Consider the following 18053-nt stretch of genomic DNA (forward strand, 5'->3'; position numbering starts at 1 on the left):
TTGCTCTGTTAGATTGCAATTGCATTTTTTATATTCAGGCTACTACCAGTTTGCTCAAAGTACTGCTGTTACAGAAGTGAGCTTGATAACCTCATCATCTCTAATTCAAATCAGAAATTAGAAGTCGTTGTATTTTGTGAAATATTTATTTTAAGTTTCTGCATTTCTACCAACTTGGGGTTTTATTCCCAGCTCCATTCAGTTCATGCTTAGAGCAGGTCAATGAAGCACAGGCAATATGGTCTTTTCACTCTCTTTTGGTATCCTTGATTGTTGAACTACCTTTACTCTAGGCTAAATCTTGATGCAAGGTAAAGTACTCTGCTGCAGGTGCACATGGTCTCATGTCTTCAGTAGTCCCACTAGGTCCTCAGGTTCTTAAGGAAAAAAAGTAAGTGATTCAGAACAAACTCATTCAGTGCTTGTGGAGAGCAGCTTTGAGGACATTTCTCAGCATTCCAGTGGTTCAAGGGTGTATCAGATGTTTTCTGTTTACTGTGGTGTTATATATATATGTGTATATATATATATATATACACACACACGGATGCAGTAGCAGTGTAGTTCAAAAATCCTTCTGATGGTTAAATGGATTGAATTAGTAGCATGTGGAAATGCTAGATAATATTTATTTTACACTTCTGTGTTTGACTTCTGAGGCTTGAGTGGTAATTGGGTATGGGGAAATACTTAAAAAAATGCAGTTCCCTAGTTATCTTTCACATTAATCATATGTTCATCATCATCAATTATCTTCATATGAGTGTTTTTCACATCTTGTAGTCTGATTTTCTCTATGCCTATACAGAGCTCTACAGCTGACGAAATGCACACACTGTCTCAGCCTTAAAACCAGTTTTTGACTTAATTCTTCCAGATAAGAACTGAAGAGTTGGCTTGAGCTGCTGTTGCTGAGCAGCTGGTAAGGTGAAAGCTCTTTGAAACCATGATCACCATCCACCAGTACCTTATAGCTTGATTCTACCTATAAATATTTGTACTAAAGGGGCTGCTTTATTGCTCTCTGTGATAGCAAACGGGTTGCCTGTGAATTTTTTTACCCAGTAAGGGCTTTTATACCTGACTGCACTTGTGTTCTGCTCATAAATAATCCAGCCACTTGAGATTGCTTAAGTTTGGGACATTCTAATACAGTAAGACAGTACCACGGGGCTTCATAAACTCTGCAAGCTTTTTTGGAGCTGCCGTACTTTGATAGAGCTGCTGTTGATCTGCCCCATGCATTTCCCATCCTTATGCTTGGAAGTTTTGTCTGTGAACAGTCCGACCATGTAACAAAACATTAGTACCATTTGTGTCACAGGAGCCAACCTGGAAACCATTGGAAATGCACCACCACGCATCCTCAAACTCTATGAACAGAGCAATTCTATTGCCCAGGCAGTAATCGCTGAAGTCATTTGCTTACGGTAAGCAAAGGATTGAGATTGATGTATTATTTAAGAGAAAGTGCACAGAGGCCTGCTTTTCAAACGGGGGCGATAAATTGTATTGGCAGGTGAGGGATTTGGACCTGCAGATTGCCATGTTGGTCCATCAGATGATAATTTGATCTATTAAATGGGAATGTAGACATCTGAATGTCAAGACTGTGTCTCTGGCAAACAGTGGTCCTGACACCTGCCGGTGTAAAGGCATCTCTCATGAAAGTGGCAGTGTCCTGGTAGAAACTGCATCCATGCAAATCCAGTTGATGCTACAAAAGGTCACAGTTCTTCCACTTGCTCTTGTTCTTTTTAAGTAAATGACATTAAATTTAAACATCCTTAATATTTGGAAATTAAGCAGTAATTATATGAGCTAATTAGGTGTGAATATTTAGCACCAATCCGTCCTAAAGTGAATGAGCAATCACTCTCCCTCTGTCCTCTGGCTTTATGCTTTGGGTCCCAGAAGATAATTTCTTCTAATAAATGGCTTTGAGGCAGAAAAATGTATTTACTGTGATTTTGATACTGTAAGTGATCAGGAGCGTGCAAGAGGGTGACCAGCCAAGATGATCTCAAGTCATTGCTGCTGAATCACTGCAGTCATTTTCAGAAAGGTCAGTTAAACCCCAAGAGAATGGATTAAAATATCAATTTCTTATTGTAGTTTAGATGATAGATCATTGAAGATGTTTTGAAGAAGCCATAAATCTGGTACTAATACTTAAACCTTTGAACTGGATGGTTGGCTTACATCAATATAAATGAATGGTCAGCCAGAAAAATCAGAAGCCTCAGAACCGAGGGGTGAAACTTCTGAGCAGCTCATGAACTGTGTGTGCTTACATCAAATCATTTCCAAAGTTTGAGACAGGAGGTTACAGGCCAGCATGCTGTGCTGTGACTCTAGCAGATGCATTGTTCTCTTTCAGTATAAAAAAAACCCCACGACTCCCTGCTGCTGCCCTTCCTCCTTTGCTGAGATTAGCCATCCCCAGGCTGAGACTGAGCTGCCTCACTTTGCTTCTAAATCTGCTGGTTTTCTCTGTGGCAGCATCTCTGAGCAAAACAGCATTTACTAAAAGTAAAGAATAAACCAATGTGCTGAAGTGTCTTAGGTACTGTCTCTCTAAGCAATGACAAGAAGAGGGTGTAAGGAAGGCTGTTTTCCTGGTGCATGTGAGAGGAGAGTAACTCTTGTCTGGTTGGACCTGTTTGTGAACCTCCACAGGGAATTTTCATGATAGCTTGACAACCTGTGAAACCATGACGTTAGTATCAAATCATCCTTATGACCTTCGTGCATCTTTCTCAGTAAATGCTGCTCAAATTTCAGCATGGATATAGCAAGCAGTGTTTCCACAGAGTTGGCAATAACTTTCTGTGGGTAATGTCAATTAAAAAACTGCATGGTGTTTTGAGAGAGCATGGAATTTTTAAAATAATGAATATTTGTCAGAAAATATAGTATTTCAAAAGAGAAGTTATTTTGTCACACCTGAAATACTATAAAGATGATGAAGAAAGTTAGCCCTGTCTTTTGGAAGAAATGTCTTTAATTAGATATTATAGGTTTCGTGATCAGAGGGGACTTCTAATATAAAATGAAGAGATGACTTCAAAATGGTGTAGTGGGAAGGAGGTCTTTTCTAGTCTTTTGATTATGGTGCTGATCTGAATGGAAACACCGAAATCTGTTTTGACGTGATGATTGGAAACAAAGCTAACGCAGTTTCCAGACATGTCAGTCATACTCGATGAAAATTTATTTCCCTCTGTCATAAAATTGTATCATCCACTGAAATTAAAACCTTTTTTTCCTTTGGTTTGCTTTTGTGTCAGATAGAAGCACACGTTTAGCTGAATTCAAGCAATCTTTGTCTCTTTCAGTATTCAGTTTGAATTTCTTTACTGTTAAGATGCACTGACAGTTTCACAGTAAATCCTTATTATAAATACGCATGCTAAAGTCTCTCAGCACGCACAGCTAGTATTGCTACTCGCATAGCGTATTTGTTCTCTGTGTTTTTAACCTACCCTGATTCCAATGTAACTGTTCTTCTTGCTGTTTAACTTGATTTCAAACAGTTTGAACAATATAGCTGAAGGCGCCTGTTGTAACACAGAGTTGAAATCGTGTCTGGAATTCGTCAGAGGAAAACCCAGTTCGGTGCTTGGACTTTAAAAGCAAAAAGAAGAGTACTGCTGAAAAGTTTGCAAATGCAATCCATTTTCTTGTAGCCAGTGAGGGAAGAGAAAAATGGAAAGAAATAATTCTCCAAGTGTTCCCCGTCTTATGCTGTGAGGGAGATCTGTTTTTCTGTACAGGAGGGTGGTCATCAGTACTTTCAGTATTGAAGTCTTCAGTAACAATTATAGAAAGCCAGTTCCTTTTTGCAGACATAATCAAACTATAAACATAGTAGCTTTAGCACAGATCAGGTGGAGGCCAAATAAGATGGCAATGAAGTCACAAAGTGATTTAAAAGAACTGAGTGCAGCTCCCACTGCGACAAAGCACGGATAGGAGGAGAAATTGGTTGGGGAACATTGAGAAAAATCTGAACCGTACAAACAATTGAAGGCAATAATGATCCTAAAGAATTGCCTATCGGCTTGGTGAGTTCTGGTGTTTTGTTCAGACAAATTGTAATTTGGAGAGGGAAATGAGGACATTAGGTAAAAATAAATCGGTAGTTCCTGTGACTGTCAGAATAATAATGGGACAGATGCCCAAGTCTCCCTCTGAAGTGCTTGAAAAGACCCTCTCCAGGTCCTGCATCAGCTCATAAAAAGCCTCAGAGAGGTTCTCTGGTCAGTGATGGGCAAGGGAAATGCAGGTGTGATTTTTATAGCCACATGTAGGAAGCTTGTACTTTGTAATTTCTTATTGCTCTTTATGACTTTGAATTTTTTTTGACCCAGTCTAGTAATTACAAGAAAATAAGTGTGCTGGTGTGAGGCAGATCCTGAATAGTTCCAAGACAGCAAGACTCTGAATTCAAGGATTACAGCACCTTTTCTGCCATTCTTGAATGTAGAGGAACATTGACAGCTTGTCTTAGTCCTCCACTGTATTTCAGGGGTTAATAATTTTTAAAGTCCCAGAATGCTTAATATTTAGTTGAAACAAAGCCTATGAAATTAAAACCAAGGTAACAGGAGATTTCCTAAATCAGAATGTATCCAGATTAGGGAGAATTTAATGCCTGTATTGGAAATTGTAACTTTGACCCTAGAGCCCTACTTAAGCTTTGCTTCATATTCATATTAGTATAGATCAGTTTCTAATTCTGTGGATTTTAAATCTAATACTTTTCAGGTGATATTGTGGTGGTTCTCGGTTTTGGTTTTGGTTTTTTTAATAGAATAGGGAATTATGGGGGGGATCTTCCATTATGATTTTTCCATGACTTGTTCTTCTTCTCTAATGTTACTTTAAATATAGTTTCTATACATTTGCGAGTAAACACGCTTTCATATGCAAGATGTTCCTATTATTGCTTAAACATCTCAATATAAATTTTGATACGTATTTCACTTGAGTCAAAAAAGCATCACAAATAGTTTTTTCTCCCGACAATTACTAAAGGTTACTCAAAGAGCAAAGGCATTATTTAATTGAATGCTTTGGAACCATTCAAGAGAAAGTGCACTTGTCGCTTTCGAAATTGTCTGATGCTGCCTTTGCCTCCAGCCAAAGAAAAAAGGATTTTGTTTTCCTCGGAGAAAGGTACTCGGATCATCTGTTACGGCTTTATTGTTGACATTGTACCTTTGTATTTCTCTTAGTTCAAGGATCATAAACTTCGTCAGGTTGATTACTCACCAATTAATCTCAAATGGATTTCACTGTCTAATCTCGTTACTTGGATTTCTGTCCTGCACTGCTGTATACCTCTTCTAAGACTTCCAGCAACCCTGGTACTGGCGATATAAGCCCTTGATTCAGAAGGTGCTATGCATGACATTTCTAAATGTCAAAAATGACACAAGGGGTTTCATCCTGGGCTGTCTCCATCTCTGTGGCTGTCCCAGTTACAGACTAGTCCTAGTCTACGTGATGGCTCATCCGAGCTGTTACCTGTTGTTCACACGTGTTACAGGGCAATAGCATTCTGTGTTAACTTCTGTTGTTATCAAAAAAAGGAGGAGAGGGGAAGAAAAATACAAACCAAGCTCTTATCCTAATTATAGGCTCATGAAGTTATGAAGCATTCTGGGTTTTGTCAGAGGAAAATAATAGTGATCCAGGTAACAGCAGTAGAACTCTAAGTATTTATTATAGTGAAGGATGGGAATATTTAAAATATGACTTCATAACAGGTGAATAAATAGTATTGGAGTTCAGCAGAAAGAAGTCTTGTTTACAGGGTTCTGGGGTTGCTGGCATTGCAAATTGCTCTGAGAAGTTCTCTGCAATTGTAAATCAAGGAGAATTACTCTGTCTGCTTTTTTTAATGAAAAATACATTAACTTGTGTTTCCATCTTCATTTAAGTTCTGCTTCTGCTTGCTGGAGCAAATCTGTAGCTAAGCCATTGGTCAATTTTTCTTCAATTAATATCCTTAATTGTAGTGTAATTTCATCCTTGTCGGTCAGAAGCCTGTCATTAGAGTTGAATTCTCTTTAACAACCAGTATGTCAGGTATTTTTCCTTCGCTTGCCACAAGTCATTTATGAGAAAAAAAAAAAAAAAACTTAAAAAATTGCAGCTCCTTTCCTGTGTAGGTGTCCAAGCACGGTGCGGTGGCCACACGGCTGCTGTTCCCGTGCAGTGCTGCCATTTGTGAGTTAGGTTTAAATGAGTCTCTCTTGTTCGATACTTTGCTAAGTCCAGCTGTGCCTTGCAGTTATCTGAGGGTAGGTGGGAATACTATGCAATCATTGTTTTCCTTAGAACAAAACTTCTTTGACTGTGTTAAATCAAAGCTTTCTGTAGCTGGTTGCCTGCCAGTCTCATACGCCAACAAATATTTTGGTTTGAGTTGTTCCATCATTGAGTTTTGGTTTGGCACCTGCCTGTTCTGGCTGTGTGCTCGCCCCTGGCTGCTCCTCCCCATGCTGACACCCCTGGAATTCCCAGCATCAGCCGGCCCTTTCTGCCAGATTGCCTGATAGATGAACGAGGCCATGTTAAACCTGGGATGACTGTTGGAAATGGGCTGCCGGCTTTGGATTTGAGAAAAGACATTTGTGCGCCCTGTGGGTCTGTGTTTCCAGCTGCAGCAGTGAGCGGTGAAGGATAAGAAGAGCTGTCCCGGCCAGCCCTGCCCAGTTGTAAGCTTTCACCAAACTACTTCCCACTTATGTCTTGGAGTCCAATCCTGAGCCGGGCTGGCTGCAGTGGCTGAACATGCTCTGGGAAGGCTTGTGAGTGGGCAGATTTCAGCTTTTTGAATAATTTAAAAGGCAGCTCATCTGTTTGTTTAGAGACCCCTTAGACTAGGTTCAGACTTGCTCACCTCAGTGCCACAGGAGCACTTAGGTGGCTTAGTGAATTATTCATGTCACTTTGTGTAGGGCCTTGATGTTCTGTGAAGGTTATCAATACAAATAGCAGTGCCAATTGATACACGATTGTGATGAGGCAAGAACGTGAAATACATCTAGAAGTTACAAAATTATATTTTTACACACTGTTGTCATGATATATTCAGAATCAGGTTAAAAAAGAGAAGCTTAGAGCGTGATATACAACATTATAGCAGCACGTGGTTTCAGAAAGAACTCTTGGGATTATGCGAGTGTGTCACCACTGTGAGCAGCTCTATTTCAGCAACACGTTTTTTCTTGTTGCTGTGAAGATATCAGGTCCTTAATAAAACCAAAGGAAGCTAAAAATGCTGTATGAGTTTTCCCCCTAAATACCTCATGTTATGCATGCTCCCTTTGTTCCCTCCATTTGGAATTTAAGACTCGGTGAAGGGCTGCTCGGTTTAGCTGGCAGGAGATGTTTAAGCTCAACAGCTGGGTGTTAAGTCTTGACGGTGGGAAGCAATGGGTTGACCATCAGTCGTTCAGTTGCGCGTGAAGGAGGATTTCACTGGAGACAGCTGGGTACGTAGATGTGCTTTGAGAGACAGGGAGCCTTGTGGGCAGTCAGCCTGCTTAGTATGGCTGTTCCTGCATGTCAGACTGATAGAATAAGAGAAGGTGGCAGAAAAATAATTGCATTCTCTTTACTAATGAAAGAGCACTTCAAGTCGCCGATAGTTTTACTGGCTTAATTACTTTGCAATAGCAGTATTAAGTGCTTTTGATTTGAGTTTTGTAATAGCAGTTACATGGACTTATTAGTTCCTGGATGAACCAAGCAATTTTTTTTTTATGCAATTACATTTAAAATGTATTTAAGTACATAAGGAAAAGTACAGAAAAGGGAGGGAGGTGAAGTAATTAATGAGCAGGATGGGTGTGCTGGCGAGGAGGTCCCAAAGTGGCTAGAACTGCTATTTCAGTTCCTGCTTGTTTCTCTCATGAGTTTAGTCCCGTGGTGGATTCGGCACCTTGACGTCTTCTGAAAATATATCCATTTATTTAGTGTTAAATTTTATGTAGAAATAAAATCCCACTTGATTGAATGACTGAAAATAAAAGAAAAAAAATTTAGTAACATTTTTAAATTTTGTTGTTTCAATCCCCTTCTATATAGGTTGTAAAAGGTGGTCATGAAACTCCTGTTGTTTCTTGGATGATTTGTCTGAACTCAAAGCCAAGAAGAAGGTGTGTGTTCAGCTTAACAAATAGTTTTGCCTTTGCTAGTTTTACAGTTGTATATAGAAAAATTAATTTAAATGAAGAACAACTGTTTTGAAAGACTATATAATCTTAATGGTCAAAAATTGGGTCCAGTGAGCTCAGGGGCGCTGTCTCTGCTTGCCCTTTGGACATTGTCTCTGCTGCTGGAGAAGAATGTTGTGAGAAAGATTTCTTCTCTCCTCCTGATGCTACAGATGGTCACAGTAGATAAATCCGCTTGCGGGAGGGGGCAGGCTGGTTGCCCTCCAGTTCTTCTGTGCTGGAGCAGCCTTGTGTTCATCCACTTGTGTATATCCCATCATGGTACAGTCTGTGACAGCTGTATCACATGGCCTGTCACACACACCACGCAGTGCAGAAGAGACACAGCGCTCGTCCGGAAAAATTTCACTTCCCTGGCAGCTTACTGCTGTAGAAGGAGCATCTGTCAGGCTCCACGTTAATGTGGCTTGATAACATTCTTTTTGAGTTTGGCTTGAAAACACTCTTAATACAAAAGGCATTTCACACAATTGAAGCCCTATAAATCTCTGTGTGTGTACATAGCACATCTGAAGCTATCAGGTAGGTGATAACGTACGCTCTGCATTCAGAGCTACAAAGCATTAGCTGACATCATTTTAACTCGATAGTAAAGTGAATTTGAAGTAACCACTAATTCTGAAGTGACTGAAATATTCCCTTTCTGGTGACAACGATTTTATTCTTGGAGTACAACATTTGCTCCAAGCAATAAGATGCCATGACAGACAGCACAAAAATGAAGGTGGAGGAATTGGAGCAATAACGTTGCAGTAAAGCTGTCTTCACGTGTGGTTTTTATTGTTGTAGCTATTATGGTGTATTACTAGCCAGGTACATTTATCTAACTTGCATTAATTGTATATATGGCTGTGCGTATGTTAGTACGGTATGTGTTCTGTGTAAATGTTTTTCTGTGTTCCACTGTTTGCAAAAATGAGTAATTTTTAGATCTAGCAGGCAATGAAATATATAACTCAGAGGTAAGTAGACTTAGAATGATGCAACACAAATATTCAAGCCAGCAAATTTATAATAAGGGTCTACAGAGCAGACAAAAATTGATGAATGAATTAACCATCTCACACTTTAGTATGCGAAATGAACAGAATATCCTAAGACTCTTTTAAAGGCAGCAACAGCATTGTAAGGTTTAATGTAGCAAAGTTCATGTATTTGTAACTGGATTTATCAAGTGTTTTGCGTTGTTTAGAGAGGGAATGGCCATGTTGCCTTTTATATAAACGCGTGACATCATGTTATACTTGGAAGTTTCTGAAACAAGGCCAAATTCAAAATTCTTGTAGGTTAGTACTTGTTTGTTGAGTCGGGCCCTACCTTTTCCCCTGATGGTTTCAAAAGCTTGGGTCAATAGGAAAGTAATCAACGTTTTGGGGTAATGTATTGGTAAGGGCAAAAGAGTTAAAGGGTTGTTTGAACAGGAATTATATTGACACTAGACTTTTGAATACTATTACAATTTGAATGTGTCTTTTGTGGCAATATAAATAACCCACTGCCTTTTAGACGAGTTACTCCTTAGCCTAAAACCTCACAGTACTCTTTGATTCAAAGTCTTAATGTACTGCTTGACCCAAAATGTCAATGGAGTGTAGAATTTTGATTTTAAATTTAAGTAATTGGGTTTTCTCTTTTAGAGCTGTGGGACAGCGTGGTGGAGAGCAAGTAGACATATTCACTTACCTTCCATGAGGTAAGTCTGTCTCATTTCAAAGCATTGAAATGGTTTGTCTTGTACCAAGACCTCCTGTTTTCCCATAAAGCATGAAGGCTGCATTTTGTTTCACTGTGTATAGAACCCAGATACAACCATGGTCTTGCGTTTTCCGTTGTGACTTATTTCTTTCTGTGAATGTAAAGGCCTGTTTGAGAGATCTATGGTGTGGGAATCATGCCAATAATGAAATGCTGGGTTCAGAATGAAAGCCAGTCATTCCAAAACATTTTTATTTTAAGAGCCTCCTTTTCTTAGTCTTGGATGGTGTTTCCCTCTGCCCTCCTTCAGCGTGATTGCTTGCCAAGCTGTGTGAGGCAACTTAAAGCTGACATCCAACCACAGCTTGAAATGTGCCTTGAAATCTGTTTTAATTAGATATGAGCCATAATAATTTAATTACAGATCCACCCACTAAATTGTCTGTTTTGAATTGTAGCAGCCACATTGTGTACAGAAACAAAAATGTTTGGAGTAGATATCTCACTGATTTCTATCAAGGGCATTCAAGCTCGGAATAAAGTACCAGAGTAGTGTGATTGTTTAACCTCTGGCTTGCTAATTACCCACATCACTTGTAAAATCTGCCAGATTTATCTTGATGTAAGTCGGCTCTGGCTTAACTGCTTGTTTCTAGGAGATGAGATGCCCAGTGCATCTTGCAGTGCAGAAGCACCTGAGTCTGGGATCCTGCCTGTATTGCTGGCAAGCTGCGTGTGGAACTTAAGGAAGGTCTCATTGCTTTGTGGGCAGCCCTTTCAAATAATTATTTCCTACAAATTTGAATACTCTATATGTCACACATTTGAGATGGAATTCCATCCTCCAGAGTAGGTACGTAGAGGTTGTTGTCTGAGAGGAGTCGCTGCTGGGGAATGGTGTCTAGATTGCTCTTCAGTCATCTGGTAATGAATGTGAGTTATTGCTGTTTAAATTTGCAATTGACAGAAAGACTGATAGAATAATTATTTAATTCTCATCCATATTTAATATATAGAGTAGGCTGAATCATTTGGTAACCTAGGATCATTCACTAACATGTGTTGTGAAACAGCAGGAGGGAGATCAAGAAGTAAAGGCCATAACTGAAGAGAAGAGACTGAAGAACCAGCAGCTGCAGAGGTAGGAGCAGACAACTCTGTTGATGGAAACTTCTTGTGCCATTCTGTTGCGTAACACCACTTGCAATGCTCAGATTGATTGAATCAATCAATCAGTCAATCAGTTGATCTTTCTCTCTGTCATGGATACAAGCAGTGATTGTTGCAGTTGGCCTGAGAGCAGTGGAATTGCCTTGGGGGGAAGTACCTGCAAATATGCCGAAGGTACTGCATAAGTGTGCCTGAAATGCACAGTACCGGGGTTCATTCATTCTGAATTATCTAAAATATGTCTTTACACTCTTGAAGGGCTTTGTCTGTTTTGATTAGAATGTCTGAAGGAATGCTGCTGTAGAAAATAGGGTGGTTGATAGCACAAACCTTCTTTAGTTATTGTGGCTCCCACTCATCTTCTCATCAGCATTATGGTGTAATGTTTCCTTTCAGTTCGCTAACATGCAAATTAAAGAGCATCTTTAGGTTTGGCATGTTTCATATCTTCACATTCACAAATGAATCCTTTGTTGATTTCTGCTTATGTCTAAATCCCCAAGATGTTTGATGGATGTTTTTTCCATAATTCTTTGACAGTTACTCTGGTGAAATCCTGTAAATAGAATTTCTTAGTGGTTAGCAGTAAAGATGGAAAGCTGTAATATCCAAATAAATTCTGATCTTGTTGGCAGTGGTATAAATTCACATTTAAATCAGCAAAATGACATTATGAAACCTGAGGGATGGGAATGTACCTGCATGTGGGCAGCTACGAGAAAGTAGCTGGTTTGCTGTGATGTAAGCCTAAGTAAGTATGAAAACTCAGCTATGTGTTCAGAAGCCTAAAAGCAAAACATAGTTGAAATGAAAGTTTTCATTAGAAGAAGGGCTGTGGGTAGAGAGCCTATCAGTGGGAAATCAGAGAGGCTCATATTGGAGCAGCTGGGATAGCCCTTTGCTCTGTGGTAACAGCTAGTACCAGGTCTAGATTGTTACCCTCTTCCAAAAGAATTCTTGTGTTTGGGGGTAAAAGGCTGTGTTTTTCTGTCTCTATTAGAGGCAGCTCCAGGAAGATGTTTACCACTGTTTCAAATGGTAGTTATCTAGAAATAATTTGGCATTTTTATCATTGTTTTTATGAACAATTCTTATTAATTGTCATTGGAGGCTTTAATGTGTTAAAAATTAATTTGGCCATCACCTGTTGCAGGATGGACTGAACTGCTCGTATCGGCTGCCTCTGAGGTGAAAAGCTGAGGGATAATACTTGTCAGGCACTTCTCTGTTTCCTTGGTTACAAGATAATTTAAATTCCATCTATTTTATTGGCATTAATGAAAAACTTCTGGAATACACATCTTTCCGTGCTACGCAATGATTTCATTTGAATCATAGGCTGTGTTAAAACATTATCTGCAGGGATGTAACATTATGGGTACCAATCTAATCACATCTCCAAAAGGGTGAAAATGGGTTAGCAAGATAGAAATATTAATATTGTGTATTTCTGTCTATTAAATATCCTCAAATGGCATATTTTATTTTCTGAACCTTTCCTTCCATGATGCTAATATGATGCCAAGAATTTTTTTCCCCCAAAACTCAAATATGTGTTTCTTAGTAAACACCTATAATTAGGTCAGAATTTTATAAAAGGCTTTCTATTTGCATAGAGTAGCATTAATTTTGCATTCTTCTATCAAATGAAACACAGCAAAGGAACAAATAATTTATTCATGCAAAACCAACCCGCATGAATCATTTATTTACCTCTTCTGCTAATTTCACAAGCTCGCATTTTATGCACCACGCTGCAAATTAAGCAAAAGTTTCTAGGGATTGATTTTGTCCATAAAAAAAAGTAATAATGACATAAATAGCTTCCCCTGTATGGAAAAATCATCATGTGAACTTAGGCAAAAGTGCATACAGGGTTGGGTTTTTCTTCATTACATAGCTATCTGAATGAGCAGCTGTAAGAGAAACAGTTCTCACTATCTTTAACCTTCAGAAAATATTGTTAACAAAGGGTTGAATACATGATTATTCTGTCAAGTTAATCCATGAATTCAGAGCAATTCTCTTGTTAGAGTTTTCCTCAGTGTAAATAAAACTAAATCTGATGTAAAGGTTTTAATCTACAAATGCATGTAGAGATAAATGAGAAATACACTGACTTTCTTGAATTGCAATCTGTTTCAAGCATCAGAATTTCGTAGAGCAAATTCTGCTCCTGCAGAGCCCAGTGACAAATGACTATAGAGTTCTAGAAGTGAAGTATTTGGTGCCATTTAAAATACACTCTCATGAACCAGTATGGTTCTAAATTAGATGATGTCTACTGAAGCATCTTTGGAGTTTAGGACTGCTTTTTGTGTTTTGTTACTCTTCTGGTGTTTTGGTTAGAGCTGAAAGAAGCTGGAGTGGAGTAGGGAATGTGTGTTACTTAACATTAGACTGTACAATGCCTTCATACTTGCCTACTGCACTGATTCTTGTGCTTAGGTAGGTACCAAATTTTGACTGATGTTTTACAGAATTTTACATAGTGTCTGATCACAGAATCACAGAATCACAAGGTTGGAAAGGACCCATTGGATCATCGAGTCCAACCGTTCCTAACACTCCCTAAACCATGTCCCTAAGTACTTCATCCACCCGTTCCTTAAACACCTCCAGGGAAGGCGACTCGACCACCTCCCTGGGCAGCTGTTCCAGTACCCAATGACTCTTACTGTGAAGAATTTTTTTCTGATATCCAACCTGAACCTCCCCTGACGGAGCTTCAGGCCATTCCCTCTAGTCCTGTCCCCTGTCACTCGGGAGAAGAGGCCAGCTCCCTCCTCTCCACAACCTCCTTTCAGGTAGTTGTAGAGAGTAATAAGGTTTCCCCTCAGCCTCCTCTTCTCAAGGCTAAACAACCCCAGCTCTCTCAGCCGCTCCTCATAAGACTTGTTCTCCAGCCCCCTCACCAGCTTTGTTGCTCTTCTCTGGACACGCTCCAGAGCCTCAACATCCTTCTTGTGGTGAGGGGCCCAGAACTGAACACAGTATTTGAGGTGCGGTCTCACCAGTGCCGAGTACAGAGGGAGAATAACCTCCCTGGACCTGCTGGTGACCCCATTTCTGATACAAGCCAAGATGCCATTGGCCTTCTTGGCCACCTGGGCACACTGCTGGCTCATGTTCAGTCGGCTGTCAACCAGCACCCCCAGGTCCTTCTCTTCCGTGCAGCTCTCCAGCCATTCTTCCCCCAGTCTGTAGCACTGCATAGGGTTGTTATGCCCCAAGTGCAGGACCCGGCATTTGGCCTTGTTAAACCTCATCCCATTGGTCTCGGCCCAGCAGTCCAGCCTGTTCAGATCCCTTTGCAGAGCCTCCCTACCCTCCAGCAGGTCCACACTTCCTCCCAGCTTAGTGTCATCTGCAAACTGATGTCATGTTGATCTGTGAAATACTTTTAAAAAGCAGCATTAAACAAAGAAGTGGTGTAGAGCTGATAGACTGTTAAGGAAATGTATGGTCGTTGATTCCAATATATGCTTATAGAGGAAAGTATTCTTTGGAAGTATCTTTGGTATAGTGGCTGTCATGTTTTAGCCCCATTGGCAGATAAATGCAAGCAGTTGTGGACCCAATCCCCCTCTTTAAGATGAGACTTAGTTAAAAAGCTAGAAAATTAATTCTGCTTTAGCTCAAACCAGAACAGTGGCATTTTAAAATTAGTTAAAACCAACTTTGTTACCATTTCAATTTTGAAAGCATTAAAAGTGTCAGGTTTAAGGCTTTAAAGGATTACCAATGACTGCTCTGCTGGCCATCTTCTCATTTACTTGTTTTTTCCTATGTGGCTATATGGGCAGTTCTATTAAGTCGATTTGTCAGTCATAAATGTTAATTTCCCTGATGCAATAGAGATTGTTTTAAGTGTCAGTAATTAGTTTGCATTGTAATTATGTGTTAACTAAAATTTCATCACACCATTGCCCTTATGTGAGAACAGGAAATCTGCTGCAGAGGCTCCAGGGTGCCAGCCTAGCCTCTTTCCTGAAACAATCCCTACCTGAAACTCTGTGTTTGTGATATATGCCATGATGAGAAGTTAATCATGAGTAGGGCCCTGTGAAATATGAGAGATTTGGGAAACATGGAGTATTTGCTTTTAATTAAAGAATATAAGCAAGCAATTAATAAGCTCATTTCAGCCAATTTTGGTTCAGTTCTAAACTTTGCCAGGCTTCCTGCATGAGTAGGGCAGTTCCTGTGGTCTGAGTATCAGATTGCCATTTGTGAAAGCAGCTTTGGTACCTCTTGGTCTACTCTCCTTTCTTTAAAGCATAAAAAGAGCTGCTCTTCTAGTGAGGAAGAATTCATCTTGGTGAGAACAGCCACATCTGCTGCTCAAAACCTGACTGGAAACGGCGTTGAGCAACCTTCTGCAGGTGACCCTTCTTGGAGCAGGAGGGTCAGACTACATGGTCTCCAAAAGTTGTCCTCCCTCCCTGTCTCAGTGATTGAATGATGCTGTCAAATAATAAAGTGGAAGTACCCAATGAAGTGACAGAAAGATGCTAGGCTATGTTGTAATTGAGAATTACTCAAGGCTATAATTTTATCCTGTGCTAAAAGCTTCACAATTGCAGGAAGATTACCTTAACAAAGGTGAAAAGTAATTACTGGGCTGCCATTTTTTGCCACTATAGTCAAGTACCTGTCAGGATCTCCTTTACAACAAACATAGTTACAAAGGCTAATCTAGCCTTACATGACGGATATTTGCTTGCAATTAGAGTCTGGGAGAGCAGTACAAAGCTGTTTTGGTTTGTATTCTGGTTAACTTTTTTATTTTATCCTCGTGAATGAATAAGCTCTTGAGACTTTTGTTGATATTTTTATATGAACTTAGTTTAGACCACTTAAGCAAAACGCAGCCCAGAATGGTGGAAATTGAGGTTGGTGTTTGATGGATGCTCCATAGCTCTGTTAGAAGTAAGTTTTTTTAAAATGGTGTGTATTTGTGTCATAAGATTTGCTGCCATACTCGCAATTACCGTACTCTGTTGTCGGCAGTCTGGCAGACAAGCCGCATGCTAAATATGCGCGGTGATGAAATACTTTCTTGCTCACAGAGCAGGACATTCCTGGTACTGTGTAGCTGCAGCATGGTGCGGAATTTGCTTCTCCAGTCTGTCAGTTTAAGTGTTTAGGAAATGTCAGAAAACCCCCAGCTGTTCAGAATTGGTCTTGAAGAATATAGCTTTTGATCCATAGTGTCCCATCTGGTTCTGTGTGTTTATTAAGGGTTTAGTGTGGCTGACATCGTTGGTTTAATCACTTAATGTCCAGGAAGAGAACCTACACAGGTGAGAAGTATGGCTGGAGCATGTGCTGCGTGCATGTGGGACAGGAAAGGCTGGGAGCAGCAGCCCTCCTGCACTCTCAAACCACGAAAGCCCAACCTACCTTTCTTACCTGTTTTACAACCTACAACTATTACATCTTTTAAAGATGTCCTCTCTGTTGGCCAGACATGCTCTTTATAGTCTCCTTTTTTTAAAAAAAAAAAAAAAAATTTGATTTCGGCTTCCGTTTTGTTTTTTTTCCCCCCCCAAATGTGCACAAAATCGAAGAAGTTCTTTTAAAATGCAAACTTATTTTCCTCACTGCTGTCGGCTGGCACGAGGGGGCTGCATTGTGAACTGGAGTTTTGGTTCTGGAGGATGATAAAGGTCCTTGGATCTGGCGATATTGCTTCTGCTGTCTTGCACTCCAGTGTTTTAGTGTGCGGTACAAAGAATTTTTGTTCAGTGTTTTCACAGAGCAGCAGAGAACTATTTTATGTATTCTACACTTTATCAAGCTTTTCTCATCTCTTTTTAGAGTTAGGAGTGAGAATAGCTTCAATAACAACATTTTCAACACTTCCCACTGCTGTTGGGTTCGAGGTGCTGAGCAAAGTTCCTTGGAGTGTGAGAGCATCTCCTGGCCAGCTGGGAGCCGCAAAAGAAGTGGAAGAGAAAGGGAAGGGAAGTTGGTTGGATCGCTTCTCCATCATCCTGGAGGAGGGGTGCTCTGTGGCATTTTGGGGAGGGAGCAGTGCTGTTTCTTTTAGCATGGTGAGGCAGCTCCCAGGGCAGGGGACGGGACCACAGGGTTGCAGGCTGAAGTTAGAGAAATGGATTCCTGTCCTGGCTTGATATCTTAACCTGCCTTGGAGCCTGTGGCGAATTATTTCACTGCTTTCTGGTGTGGTTCCACAAGTGAAAAATTGCAGTTGTGTCCTTTTGGTGGGATATGAAGAAAATGGCAGCGTTTTCAGGGCTTTTTGCATTCTGAAATGAGGTGGTTATGTTGGCATACAATTTTATCCTGACACGACAACTACAGAGTTCTAGTAAACGTGAATGTTTTCTCCAAGAAAACCCTGAGATCTTTTGGGAACAGCTTCTCCTTTCTTTTGCTGGAGCAGTATAGTTGTGGTCGTCAGGTTGAGCAGAGGGCAGGACGTGGTGTGGTGGGTGTTGCCAGGCTCACTGGAGGCAGCCTCATCTCCGAAGGGATTTGCTGCTGGCAGAGAGGGGGCGATGGGGGCAATACTGGAGATTCTTTAACATTCTCTAGGTTAATGGCAAAAGCTTTTCCTTGATCTAGTGTCCTATGAGACTCTCGTTTGTGGGTAATGCAAACAGCCTGGTATTCTTTATGATGGTTAATCTGATTGGTAACAAAAGCACTTTAAAGTTTATTGGATCTTCACAAAGCTTAGTTTCAAGGGTAGTTAAACATCTCATTAGATCTGGTAATGTTAATTGCATTTTAGATTTTATTTGTACACTTGACATTTGCTCTGGCTAAAAATAATTTTCATAAAAGGGATTGAAAGAGGCAACTAGAGATAGATGTGTACAAGCTTCTGAATTATAGGGAAGGGAGGAGTGTGGAGGTTCCTCTCTTTCTGTTCAAAGTATCAGTTGTTCAAAAAAAAAAAAAAAA

The 18053-nt window shown here is 40.1% G+C and overlaps 1 long non-coding RNA gene across 1 annotated transcript in view; it reads left to right on the forward strand.

The window, feature by feature from the left end:
• The window catches only part of LOC128853286 (uncharacterized), an 88986-nt gene that overhangs the window by 6752 nt on the left and 64181 nt on the right, over nt 1-18053 (forward strand). Inside the window, exons 2-3 of the long non-coding RNA XR_008451726.1 lie at nt 9890-9945; nt 11021-11088. This is a non-coding gene — a long non-coding RNA (uncharacterized LOC128853286). The remainder of the gene's footprint in view (nt 1-9889; nt 9946-11020; nt 11089-18053) is intronic.

Source organism: Cuculus canorus, chromosome 11, assembly GCF_017976375.1.
Source record: "Cuculus canorus isolate bCucCan1 chromosome 11, bCucCan1.pri, whole genome shotgun sequence".
Lineage (NCBI taxonomy): Eukaryota > Metazoa > Chordata > Aves > Cuculiformes > Cuculidae > Cuculus > Cuculus canorus.